Raw genomic sequence first — 13,811 nt, forward strand, 5'->3', positions numbered from 1 at the left:
TCAGACCTGTAACTATGCTGAAAGACTAAATTTCTAGCAGTTTGGGTAAAAGTGCTAGAGCTGAAGCAGGAGATATCAGTAGTGAATAACTGTTGGAGGTGTGAAGGGGAGTTAATTTAGTAGACTCAAATAAGAGAACCATGAGGCTGTAGACATGGCTGATGTGTATAATTAATAGAGAAAGGGGAGCTAAAAGTAGACAAGAAAAGGAAGATTAAAGAATTCTAAAAACAAAAATACAGAAGTGATCATGGAACCTTAACTAGGGTACTACCAAGGATAAGAACTAATCTGAACAATCTGAACAGGAGTATGAGTGAACCTGTGTTTCTGTGTGATAGCTGACCATTGTACATGAAATAGATAGAAGTAAGTAACTTAACAGGTTATTTTGATCCCCTATTCGAAGTGGGGAGAAGATCAGAAGGGATGGAAGAGAGTTTATCATATTTTCTCTTCCAGAGTTCTATAGTTTTCTTGCATTAATAGCTGATAAAGTTATGAGTTTACTTCTTTCTCTGCTTCCCTGAAGTAGGCATTCCAGTTAATATTAGAAATAAATGTAGGCATAAACACCCACATTATGTGTTACAATAACAGCTTTAGATCTGACGTCATCTGCTTTGTTTTTGTGTGACTCCTCAACATTTACTCATAGCTATGACACAGTACAGGGTATCACTTCCTTAAAGACATGGAAAGAACTAAGCAGAGAAGGCAATTTTGTGTATATAATTTTTTGAGTGGTTAGCCTGGCCTCCCCTCAGTTTGGCTATGTAATGCCAGGCTTCCTTCCTTCCTTTCTTTTACGCTGGCAGATAGTAAGGAGTGTTTCACAGCAAACCTCTCAGTTACATGGAAAATGGTGGTTTGTAGATTCTGTGGGAACTTGCTGCAAGGAAGCTACTCTTGATGGAGCTACCCAGAGCACTATGAGAAGCTGTGAGCTGACCAGCTCTCCTGAGCCTTAAGCTGCATCATGCAGAAGACACAGACTGCTCCGAAAGTGTTGCCTAGGCTGGTCCTACTTACTAGTTCAGGTTTAGAGGCTGAACTGTGTAATACTGTGCAACAGGATGAATATGTATTGTCAGAATATAAATGGTTATGTTTATAGAAACTATTTATAGGACCATTAGTGGTATGTAGCAGTATAACAATGTGAAGGACTTGCAGCTTATAGTCAAAAGCAGATTGCTACAACAAGTAGAGTTAGTTAAGAGTTGTGCTTTCTGGTAATAAATCTAATGAACTACCAGTCAGTTCTTCAGAATCTGGGCCTAATACAGATTATGAGAAATTCACTCAGCTGTCACTCAGCTATATAACACCTTGGCCAGCCACTGAAGGCAGATGGATGGGTTTTTGCCATTTGAGTTCAGTGGCAGCAGGTTATTACCAGTCCACTGCATTCACGCCCTTCTCTTCCTACTTCTGTGTGTTATGATTAATACTGCACTATGTCAGTATTATATGAGGGGGCTGGGTTTTCTTCATAGTAATTTGCATATCTGAATGACACATACTTCTTTTATCTGATTACCTCCATCAGAACCCAATTCAGGGGCCCAGTTATTTTCCCGAGAGACATAAGTTCTTCCCATTACATGACTGTGGTTTAAAGCCTCAGCAATGTTTCACCCAGTTAGCTAATGCAAACAAAAGCAAATGTTTGATTCTTGTTGTCTTTGTCACTTTGTTTTGTTAATAGTGACTTTCATTAAATAAATGCTCAGTTCAATTTATGGGGTCATTTTGGGTCAGGTGTACTGAGTAGGACCAATGTTAACACAGTACAGAAAGTAGAATTTAGCTAACTTGATTTATATTGCTGCTATTTTATAGCTACAGCTCAAGGAAAGTTCCAGATAGCTAAGCAGTGTGCAAACATATAGGGAAGAGATTTCTTCTGCCACAGATTTTTCAACATCTAAATATATAATGCAAAACAGATTATGAAAGCACAAAATGACACTCACTGCTGTTTGAACTCATGCAGTGATTAATTTAAGTCTTCTGCTCAGTTGTTGATAGGAGTAAATTCTGATTTCCTGAACTGTTTCTGTTTCAAGTTTTAAGCCTTTACCACAACTAGTGATATTTTTCTTAAAAATCCAGTCCTAGAATATCTGGATATATGGCTAGTTTTTTTCTCAGGTTTTGATGAAAATTTAAACCTTATGTTTGAAAAACCCCAAAGTATCCATGTTCAAAGGGTATTTTTTAAATTGATATGATTCTCTTTAGGCAAATCTGTGGGTTTAGAGGACTTTATAATTTTGTAATGATGGTGGATTAACAACAGTGAGTGGTGAACTGAGATAAATTACTAGTGTAAAGGATCAAGCCTCCCAAAAAATACAAGCTTATAAAAGGATATTTGGAGGGCACTACAAAAGGCAAGCTTTTTTATGGATTTGGTTTCTCAAAAGCTCATGTTTTCAACCTTTGTTCCAGAACTGTGAGGGCTAGAAATGTTTTTTAGGAAAGTATTCTGTACTTAGGGCTGCAAAATCAGAAACAATGCAGGTGCTACCTAAGATTGTGATAAGATGCAACAGGCTGATGAAAAGCAAGACAGTATGCTGTGTAACAACAAAAAGAGCTCTGTGATAGAGCAGAGTCTCAGGAGTTGAGAGGGACCTCGATCTGTTTTCTGCTCTACACAAGAAGTAGGTGGAGGAAGCAGAGGGTTCTCCTTATTCTAGTTTCTTTCTCAGTTCCCCTCTTGACTTGCTGATTGGAATTTAAAGCCTGACTTATAACGGGACAGTCTTTTATTCTTTCTCCACTTGGTGTAAGAGCACCGTACAGTGGTTTTTAAGCTATAAATAATTATCCCAGCACCAAAGCCTTAACTGGTATGACTATGCAATCCTATTGCTGTTCCCAAGCACATTGTCTTGCTTACATGTCAGACCATGTCATGCTTACATGGCCTACCTTGCTTTCAGGGCTAAGGAACCTCACACAGCGCTTTAAACGTTAGGTGTGTGTACTTCTACAGTCTCAGGGTCTCTGTGCTGCTGAGACCTGACCCGAAAGTGCATGTGACTTTTCTCACCTGAGGGCAGGGAAATGGAATTGCAAAGTCTTCAAATGTTGCTGTTTACCTAGACATCCAAATAAGAATATGAGACTACGGTTTAAGCCCTTGGGTGTATTTACAACAGCTCTTCCCAGCTTTAAGCATTGTGCTGCCAACAATTGGCTGCACCCAAAGACACTCCCTTAGATAGCATAGTGAGAACTGTGCTGCTTGTGTTCAGATCAACAGCAAACTCTTGTTGACCTACCAGGGTGTAGGGCTGGCGGCTGAGGGAGGATCCCTGCCTTCTCTGCAGACTTGGAAAGTATTCTGACAGTGGGCTCATCTGGTTGCAAATAGAAAGGCTGGGCAGCATCTGCAAAACTGTTCAAGTATTTTCTTGAAGCAAGATTTAGCTTTACAAACTGTGTGTTGGTCTGCAAGAAGGTAATGTGGGTGTCACGGTGACTTTATGAATGCTTCTGGGGAGATCCATCTGAGTTTGCTGGAGTTCTGACAGTGGTTTAGACAGGTTAGAATGATGTTCTTGTGATGAAAGTACTATTCTTATTCTAATGATAAGGAACAAAAGTCCAAAGAAATGAAGATTGAAAATAAGAATGTTAGGATGATTCTGAAACAACAAGAGACTCATTTGCCCCCCAGCTTTTGTCACTACGCAGATGAATATACCCACCCTGTCATGATCTGTATGTGCCACACTCAAACAATTCAGATGGCTCTGGAGCCCACTATATCTTGTTCCATCTCATGAGCATACTTGGAGGATGTCATTATGCCATTAGAAAAAAGTCATTTGTCATTGGACCGTACTACAGGACCTGCCTGGCTAGAAATTTGGACACACTGGTATAGTATTTGCTATGTTCACAGCAATTGCCCCAGTTGACTTCAGTTGCAGATGTGAGTGTTTTTAGTACTTCTGCAATCAAACTCGGTGTCTGTCGAGCACCTAGAGATGAGGAACACCAACTACCTGTGAAAAGTTTGGGTTTAAGTGATGTGACTAGCATCACATAGGAACTCTGGCACAGAAGAGGAGACAATATGGCCCACTTGGTCAGGATTAAGGATCTAATGCTGTCTCTTCTGGCAGTTACCTGCTTGTTTGTCATAATCCTCCCAGCTTTTGCCAGGAAATTAATGGAGGCCATATAGAAAGCAGTCTCTTTAATATGCAGTTCTTTTCTAGAGCAACCCTATCCAGGTGCCCTGGAGTGACAACTTTCATACAAAGCAAATAAATTTTTCTGAAGTTATAAACTGAAAATAATCAATTAATAAGAAGTTCTCATCGATGGTTTAGTGGTGCTCTAGTAGAATAATCAGCCCCATTCATAATAGTCTCAATAGAAAGAGAGGGAAGATCTAAAATAAAAGTAACAGCCAGCGACCAATTCTTGGTTAGTATTGCAGGTAACCCTTTAATTATTTTCCACTTTGCAAACAAATCTCCAAATCCTGATTCTGCTGACCTGAATAGCAAAAACTTACTTTGATCCTCTATTGACATGCAGTACTGTGATTTTTCTGGTTGCATGAAATACCTGTAGTGTGAAGCATAAAAACTGTCTAGCTGCCATGGAGCAGTCTATTGATTTTACAATAATATCACTAAGTTGTAACCTTTCAGAAGAGCAGCTTTAAAACCTTGAAACAAGTCTTAAATAAACTTGAAAGTGGAAGAGACAAGGCCAGATTTAATCAAAGTATCTATGACTCATCTTTCACTATTTATCAATATTTTGTGTGACAAAGTCATGCAAGCAGCATCTCTAGCTGAAAAATACTCTCTTGCTGAAAACAGAACTAGTGATTCCCTCTCTAGAAGATGCTCTGCTTATGAACAGCACAAATTGAAACAGAAATGCTGAGCCGGAAGGTAAATCTGAAAACTGAACTACTGAGCTGTAAACTCATGATGCCTTTCATCACAATAACCTACAGAAAAAGTCTACTCCCACTAACTTTCATCCAATATGACCTGAAATTGTCAGGCACCATTGCATCTCAGGCATTCATTAGGTCTTTGATATTACTGAAGTTGAAGAATTCTCCTTGTCCTCACCATTTTCGAAGAAAAAATGTTTCTGGAGTCACTGATGATCTCTCCCCACAATGTGAGGTATACACGATTCCTTATTTGTCATAAAATACTGTAAAGTCATGACATAATCAAGTAGCACCACAAATGAAGACTTTGTCATCTCGAACTGTCAGTAGCCTCCCGATTTTCTGAGGATTTCAGCAGTGTTTCTCAGGCTATGACTCATGTCTTTAACAGAACAGGTCAGAGATTTCAGTAGAAAAGCCTCATCACATGCAATACATGCCCAAACCTGTTACGGTTCTTTAACCAGGGGCCAAAACCAACCACAAGTATTTCTGTTTCATCACCTGACCCCTTAACAGAAAAAACAGCTATTGAATTTTATTATGTTTGTTAAGTTCTCCTAATAGCTATGCAAAGTGCCTCTTTTTCCATGCGTATATCAAAGCCATATCATCATGAAAAAAAAAATTTAAAAATTCACTTCTGACTCCTTTTAACTCTTGGATGTGCTTCTGTGCCAAGACTGCTATAGAGCAGTCTTAGAAAATGTGCAATCAACAGAATACTTTGCCAAATTCTCACTGACCATTTCTAGAAAGGAAAGCTGTCACTGATTTTGAGTTTTAAGCTTTTCCACTTTTGTTTGCATGGAAACACTTGAAAGATGCATTAGAGAACTGACACAATGGAAATTAAATATGAGTGGCACATACATAAAAGTCAGATCTAATTAATGGAGACCACCCAAAACTTAGTCCTGCCCTGAAATCTCTTGAAGAAATAGACATGTTGGTTTTTTAATATCTACCTTAAAAGGCATTTGACAATTTGAACGATCTCCAAAATTTCCAAATTTGGTAATATTCACGTCAGGCATTTGTTAGGTAAATACTTCTGAGCTGTGAACAGCAGCTCTGAAATCTCCAGGCTTGCTGAAGTAGGTCTAAAAAAACCTAGGCAGCATGTCAGACTTCCTAGAGCAATCTAAACTTGTTTAACAAAGACCAGAGGGAAAAAATAGAGAGGGAAATTCTGAGTAAATGGAATCTGTGTTTATCAGTGTCCATCTTGGCCACGTGAGAAAGGGGATGAACTTGACACTGAAACAAAAAAATCCCCTTTGATTTCCACCCAATCCATTGCGTTAAACTCTAACCTGCACAGACACCTGAGTACAGCCCTCTGCTTGTCACTGCATGAAGGTTTTCCACGGAAAAACTACATGTCAAAGAATTGTAGTACAAACAGAAGGTCACAGAGCTAAGGAAATTCCTGTTAAAATAATAGCTTTCTAAACATTAAATAGATTACCACAGAGAAGAAACAGTATGTTTGAAGATATCAGTAACAGCATGTTGGCACTCAAGTCACCTGGTGAAGAGCTGGTAGGAAGCTATTTCAGTCATATGACAGAAAGCCTGAAGAGCCCTAACAAGAGCTGAAAATCTAGTGTTCTCTAGCAGCTACAGTGTATGGTTCGTCAGGAAGACAGTAATAACAGAAAATATCTGCGATTGTTCTTCATTACATACAGAGTGTCTGAGACAGTTAACAACAGGGTGAGTCTGAGTAAAGGTGCCTGGTTTTATGGACTGTGCTCCTTTTTTTCTTTTTTTTTTTTTTTTTCCACAGAGAACTGTAAATGCCTTTTTCTTTTCAGAGAAAAACTGTGCTGTGATGAGAAATCTTTTGCAAAGCCATTCTATTTCTGAGGAACTCATGTACTTTGTGATTCTGTGGGAAGGAATGTATTTAAACTCCTGAGGGATTTAGGGCTATGCTCTGTGGAGAGAATGTTAGACTGTGAGCCTGGCTCCTGGAAGACATCATCTGTACCCTGTGAGTGGTTTTAGGCTGTATCTCAACAGGATTCATCAAAAGTGAAGAACTGAGGACATGCATAGCAAGCTTGTGTCCAGGGAAAGCCTCAGCATAGAAAATGAGCAGAGCACTTGAACTAAGTGAGCCTAGAGGATATTTAGTGATAGCAGAAGCAATGTGATGACTGATGTCATAGTCTGCTTGTCAGGCAAACAGGGAACTGACTTTGGGAGTTTGGAAAAGACTATGAGTTGTGACTACGTTATGAGTATGCAAAGGCAGGGGTCTTGTTTCCAGCTAGGTGGACAGGCTTTTGAGAAATGCAAGAGAGGAACTGACTCTTGTGGTGAAAGGGTCACAGTGACATAGGGAGGTTCTGCAGTCAAATTCAGACTGTGATGTAGAAAACCAGAAAGCAGAACCTCCATACATCATTTTCTGAAATGTGCGTAGTATTATATGTAGTGCCGGTCAGATTTGCAGAGCAAGCCTCAGTATCCAGCTGAGGAAATGACATCAGAAGGAAAGTTTTAAAGTCTTTGGGAAGTGGCCATGTAAAAATGAGAGGTTATAGCAAGTGCATGCCCCACCATGCATAAGAATCCAGGTGCTTCAGCTGAGGACCTGCTCAAGGTCTTCCTCACCACAGAAACCAATATGCCAGAAGCTGACAGATTTTGACCTTTCAATTGCTGTGGGGTCAGGACACTATACAATGTAATCCACCATCCACAAACTGGGCAGTGAATTACAATTGTGCCGTTGTGTTTCTGTCTAAAGCTTATACAGAGAGACTCCAAAACCCTTACTTTAAGAAGATGAAGACAGCAGAACTGTTCCTTTATAGATCTTACAACTCCATCCACTTCTTTTCATTGAACTGAAATATATGTATTTTTTTAAATGGACATGATACTGTTAAGAGACCTAAAATTACTCCGTAACTTTAGTTACTACTTACAGAACATGAAATGCAATAGGTTTATGAGATCTGCAATTCACTGGTTTGACTCATTGTGTATTTTGTTATATAGTTTGTATAGTAGGCAATAACGCATATAGATAAAATTGGTTCTAAGGGTAAAGAGAACCAGAGATTACTTTCTTTACTGTATATGCTGCAGTCTTGTTTAGTGGTATGAATGTTAGCTTCAGTGCTGAATGCAGCAGAGGGTTTGTTACAATTTAATGCAAACCATCTTGTTTCTGCAAGTACAGACACCCTGTACAGGTCCAGCATTGGCAACTGTTGTTTTATTTATGGCAAGAGCAGATTATTTTTCTTTGCTGCATTGTTTTTCCTTGTGTTTTATTATAAAACTAGTTTTAACAGCAAAATGGTCCCCCAAACCCTACCCTCAAGGTCAGTTTCAATTCTTAATTAATCAATGGCATCTTCATAAAAAGCACTCATCCTAAGCCTAACTGATACTTAAAAAGCAACTTTGAATATTTAGTCAAGAATAGAGTCTATATATGCAGGAGAAGGGAAGCAGTTGTTGGTGTAATATTAGAGCTGCATATACCCAGACTGCAGCTTTCAACCTTGCTGTGCCTTGTCCTCATACTCTGTTTGGCAGGAGAGGGCCAACTTAAAAAGTGATTGTGAGGTTATATCTAATAGTGCTAGTATTGGAATTTTTTCAACTTATTATAGAGTTGCATAACAGAAAGCAGGGAAAAAAAAAAAAAAGCTGTGGGCAACACAACACTGTTCCTAGCCCAAATTCTAATACATTTCACTGAACAAGGTATGGGAATGCATGCAGAGCAAGGAAAATAGAACAAGACATCACTGCTCATTTGGCAAACAGTAACTTAGAGGAGGAGCAATAAAAAAGACGGCATCATGTATATAAAGGTAGTTACGGTGTATTTGGGTAACGTACAGGTGTTCGTACATGAAATAAGGATATACGGCCTACCCAAATGCTGACATTCTTGTGGCTGTTGCTGATATCACAACCATAATGTATTAAACTCATTAAGTCAATTATGAAGTCTACTATAAATCTACTTTGGTCTAACCAGCTCCAAGCCTGTGGCAACCGGGCTAAACCTGGATAACTCAGCAGACAATCAACCCTTCTATGTCTAGTGTCCTCACTAGCACATACTAAGCAGGTTTTACCACTTCTCTAGGTTTCTCACTGTCTTCATCCTGAATATGGAATCATAATCCATAAAACTAATCTTTATACCTATTTTAGCCCTCGCTACTTAGCAAATATTAAAAAAAAAAAACATACAAAGTCGAATTATATAGTTTTAAAGGAAAACCCTATAGTATTGCCTTAGGACATCAAAATAAGTCTGTATAACTATTAAAAATCCAACCATAAGTTATGTTCTGAAAAGATTACAACACGTTTCCCTTGCTTCCCTCCAACACGCCCTGAAGAGCATTAACTTTACTCTCTTAGACCAGGAACCTGATCTAATTCTTGGGGAAGGGGTAATCTTTGGAAATGTACACTTTTCGCATCCTGTAATTTTTCCAAGCAGAGAGAGAGTGCTTCTTTTTTTTCTCTAGATGCTGGCTGTCCTCTCAGGACCTCTTTCACAAAAAATAAAGGAAGACGGTCTTGCTGTGTGGTTTTTTTTGTTTTGTTTTGTTTTGTTTTGTTTTGTTTTTTTAAACAGCTAAGTGTTTGCAAGAAGGAACCAGGAAAATAAATAACCGTAGAGCTACTGCCACCTACAGTCTTACTGGAAAAATGTCGACTTCGGGAAAAATACCAGCGTATCGATAATTGTGTTTTAAATGTCCACCCAGAGGACACTACAATATAATGCAAGGATTTAAAGTAGATTTAGGATTCAGCTATTATCCCAAAATGTCTTTCTGAAGAAGATCTTAATCAGGTCCTATTTGCCTGGCCTTCATTATGTGGTAGTTGATTTTTCTTGCAAATGCCAATCATAGAATCATAGAGTTGTTTGGGTTGGAAGGGAGCCTTAAAGATCATCTAGTCCAAACCTCCTGCAATAAACAGGACCATCTTCAACTAGATCAGGTTGCTTAAAGCCCCATCCAACCTGGCCTTGGATACTTCCAAGTATGAGATATCCATAACTTCTCTGGGCAACCTGTCCCACGGTCTTACCACACTCACAGTAAAGAATTTCTTCCTAATAGCTGATCTAAACCTACCTTCTGTCAGTTTAAAGCCATCCCCCCTTGTCCTATCACTACATACCCTTGTTAGAAGTCCCTCTCCAGCTTTTCTGTAGACCCCTTTTAGGTACTGGAAGGCTGCTGTAAGGTCTCCCTGGAGCCTTTGCTTCTCCAGACTGAACAACTCCAATTCTCTCACCTCTTCAGAGGAGATGTGCTCCAGCCCTCTGATCATCTTCGTGGCCTGCTCTGGACTCAGTCAAAGAGGTCCATGTTTTTCTTTTACTGAAAATTCCAGACATGGATGCAGCACTCCAGATAGGGTCTCATGAGAGAGGAGTAGAGGGGTAGAATCACCTCCTTCGACCTGCCCATCACGCTTCTTTTGATGCAGCCCAGGGCACAGTTGGCTTTCTGGGCTGCAAGTGCATGGTACTGCCTCATGTCCAGTCTCTCATCCACCAGCACCCCCAAGTCCTTCTTCTCAGGGCTGCTCTCAATCCCTTCATTCCCTAACCTCTTCTGATAGTGGGGATTGCCCTGACTCAGGATCTTGCTCTCGGCCTTGTTGAACCTCATGAAGTTCCCATGGGCTCACTTCTCAAGCTTGTCTAGGTCCCTCTGCATGGCTAATGATTGATGCCCTAAAAAAACCTCACTTTCTTTTCCCCACATTATGTGGTGAATGAACTACTTTAAATAGACACCAAATGTAAAGAGGAATGAGTTATTGTTGATACCACTGAGATGAATGCTGTTGTACCAACTGAGCAGATGTGAAGTGAGTCCTAAGAAGCAAGAGGGTTCCAAAATGCCTGCAAAAAGATCATGATCAGCTCTACAATAGCTGTTTCTGATCTTCCTGACACTGGGGGAGCAAAAAGTTGAAGCAAGAGATGAACCAGAAGTAGAGTCTTAATAGATCATGCAAAAAACCCTGCCAAGAGTGGAAATTTAAAGCTGTACTCTATTCAAGTGCCCTGTTACTGCCAGCAAAAGATGGGGGGGGGGGGGTGTTTCTCCCTCCACTCCATTATTTTCCAGAGGATGACAGCTAGTTTTCAGAGGATTTACTCTAAAAAAAGTCAGGAAGTGGTGTGTCTTTTGGGAAACTCACTGACCTTTAGGGAGAAGATACTGAAAACCACTCAGACCAGCTGCATGATCTATTTCCCCCCTTCACCCTCCTCTATAACCAGCCAGTGTGGTGCAGATGTGTTCAGTGTTGGTGTTTGTATCATCCTATTCCGGAAGTAACACATGCATTTGGACCTATGTTTCATGAATAATCTGATGTCAAACATAGTTTTTTGCAAAGCCTCTTTATTAAACATGTATGTAACAACCTGGTTTGTTTTTTTATTTTTTCCAAGCTTTAGGTTACAGTAGTAGGATGCTTAATTCCACTTGATAGTGATATATAGAAAGTATGGACTAGTTTTCTATTAATTATAGGAGCTCCAGCTTCAACTGTTTTAAAAGTTTATTGTCATACTTTTTCTTTTCAGTGGCTTAAAACCAGTAATCAATCAAATCCAACTCACACAGTCCTAATTAGTCATTTAGGCTTGAATTTATCACTGGGTTTGGACAATGATTACTTGTATACCTGTGTTATTTGCAAAATGAAGAAGGCCTTACACAAAATCAGAGGATACAAGTTGGATATTAAAGGCAAGTTAACAGGACAACGTTGGCAGCAGCTGCTGTTGCCATCATCTAGAAACACATGCTGCAGGTTTGTGACTGACTGTAGGTGGAAGAAATTAAAGATGTGAGCAATTCTGGTAGTGACAGGTGGGACATCTGAGCCCTCTGACTGAAATGTCTTATAGATCTGGATTTCGTAGGAAGTTAAAAACTTAGAAAACGTAATATTAGTTTTAGAGTGCTTTGGGAATGGACTCAACCCTTGTCCTATATCTTCCTTTTATGGCAATGGAATAATTTTTGAGGTTAAATATATAAACACAAGGATGATTCTGTGTTGTTAATGTGCTACAGAAGGATTTGGATGACTCAGTTCCTAACTCTGTGACAGTCTGTGTGACCTGGACTATGCAGGCCAAGGACAATAAAAGGGCTTAGACACAGCTCCTGTTAGAGTTTAATGAATATTAGACACGAATTTCATTGCAGATTTGTTCCTTAGTCTGTTTGCTTCCAATTATTTAAATTAAAATAAGGGTGGTATTTCTCTCCCATGCTGCCGATTTGCCTCTATTAATATTGTGTAAGCTCTTCATTAAGGACTATTTTTCACTAGAACATGAAGAGATCAGTAGTAGTCCAGTCTGAATGGACAGTAAGATAATTCAGAACAATCTGTAGGAGTAGTGATAATAACCACACCCTACCACAGCAGAGAGTTAAGAGCTTTCTGTTCTCTGCTTGAAACATATTTATTTCACTGACAAGCAGTGGAGGAAGAACTAGACTTGCATGCTTTTCTTGGAAAGGAAGGCGTTACTTTTAAAAACTTATTGTAGCTTTTGATGGTGTCATAAGTGTCTAAGTTCTCTTGTGTCTCTATCAAAAGATAAATGATTTGTGGAAGACAATGAAGCCAGGAATGTTTTTTTGAATTCTTATGACACCAAATGAAAGAAAAGTAATTACAGGAGGCTGGATTTTGGTGTTTCATACTGTACAGAAGTCACTCAGGACATTTTATCGCATCAGTGGTATCTAAAAAAAATCTATCTTGCCCATAATGTAACACTTTGTTTTTTCTGCTGAGTGAAAAGTTGAAAAGAATAGATCCTGCAGAAAGCTTAGATCTCAGTTTAAATATATATATTTTTGTTTTGGGGGGGAAACATCCATTTAAACACTGCTTAGTTTTAATGGTATCTTCAGTGATAGCTTCTTTGATCGATGGCAAGGCAGAGTGCGACTCCTTCCTGTAGCAATCTCTTAGACCCTGCATCACAGAGACCTGTGCCTGGCAATGCCACATTACTTACATTCCTCTTTTGATCATTAGTGTGTCCTTGAGCGGCGGTGGTTCCTGCCAAAACTGACAAATATGGTATCATGACCTCATATTTTAACATTTGAGAAGAGTCAAATAGAGTCAGACTTTTAATACCACTGCATTTTATATTTTTCATTAGACATACACTGTAAATGGTTGCAAACTGCAAAACATATTTGTGGGTTGATTGTTTGAGTTCTTCTTTCAGGCAAGATACACCTGTGAATTTAAAGCATGTTTCTTCTGTCCTTTGTATGATATCACAAAGATGCACTAAAGGGAAAAAGCCTCAGCATTCGAGTGTGGTGTATTTGTGTTTAGATTCAGAAAGCAACTTTGCCATAGATCTGTGAATAAGAGCCAGTGCATGGTGAGTTTTGCTGAGTGAGTTCAGAACCTGGCCTGCTGAAGCTGTTCCTGGGAATGTGGTGTATTGCACCGCCTACGAACCCCTTGAGAAGGAAAGAAGGGATATGTGTTTCAGGTAGTAGTGGTAAACATCTGGAGATGTTACTGACGCAGCAAACATTTCATGCTCAGACTAAATAGTGTGGTTTTAATGTAATATAATTTTAACGAAGAGAAGGAGGCTCAGGGGAGACAAACGACTGGACATAGCACTTAGTGCTGTGGTCTAGTTGACAAGGCGGTGATCAGTTAAAAGTTGGATTTGATGATCTTGGAGGTCTTTCCCAACCTAAATGATTTGAAGCCTAGCCATGATGATGATTCTATGACTATAATTCTATAATTGTTTACAGCCTAGTAACCTTTTACAGAAGAGTATACATTA

The sequence above is a fragment of the Manacus candei genome, unplaced genomic scaffold, assembly GCF_025592945.1.
Source record: "Manacus candei isolate 608988 ecotype Guabito, Panama unplaced genomic scaffold, ASM2559294v1 h1tg000028l, whole genome shotgun sequence".
In the NCBI taxonomy this organism is placed as follows: Eukaryota; Metazoa; Chordata; class Aves; order Passeriformes; family Pipridae; genus Manacus; species Manacus candei.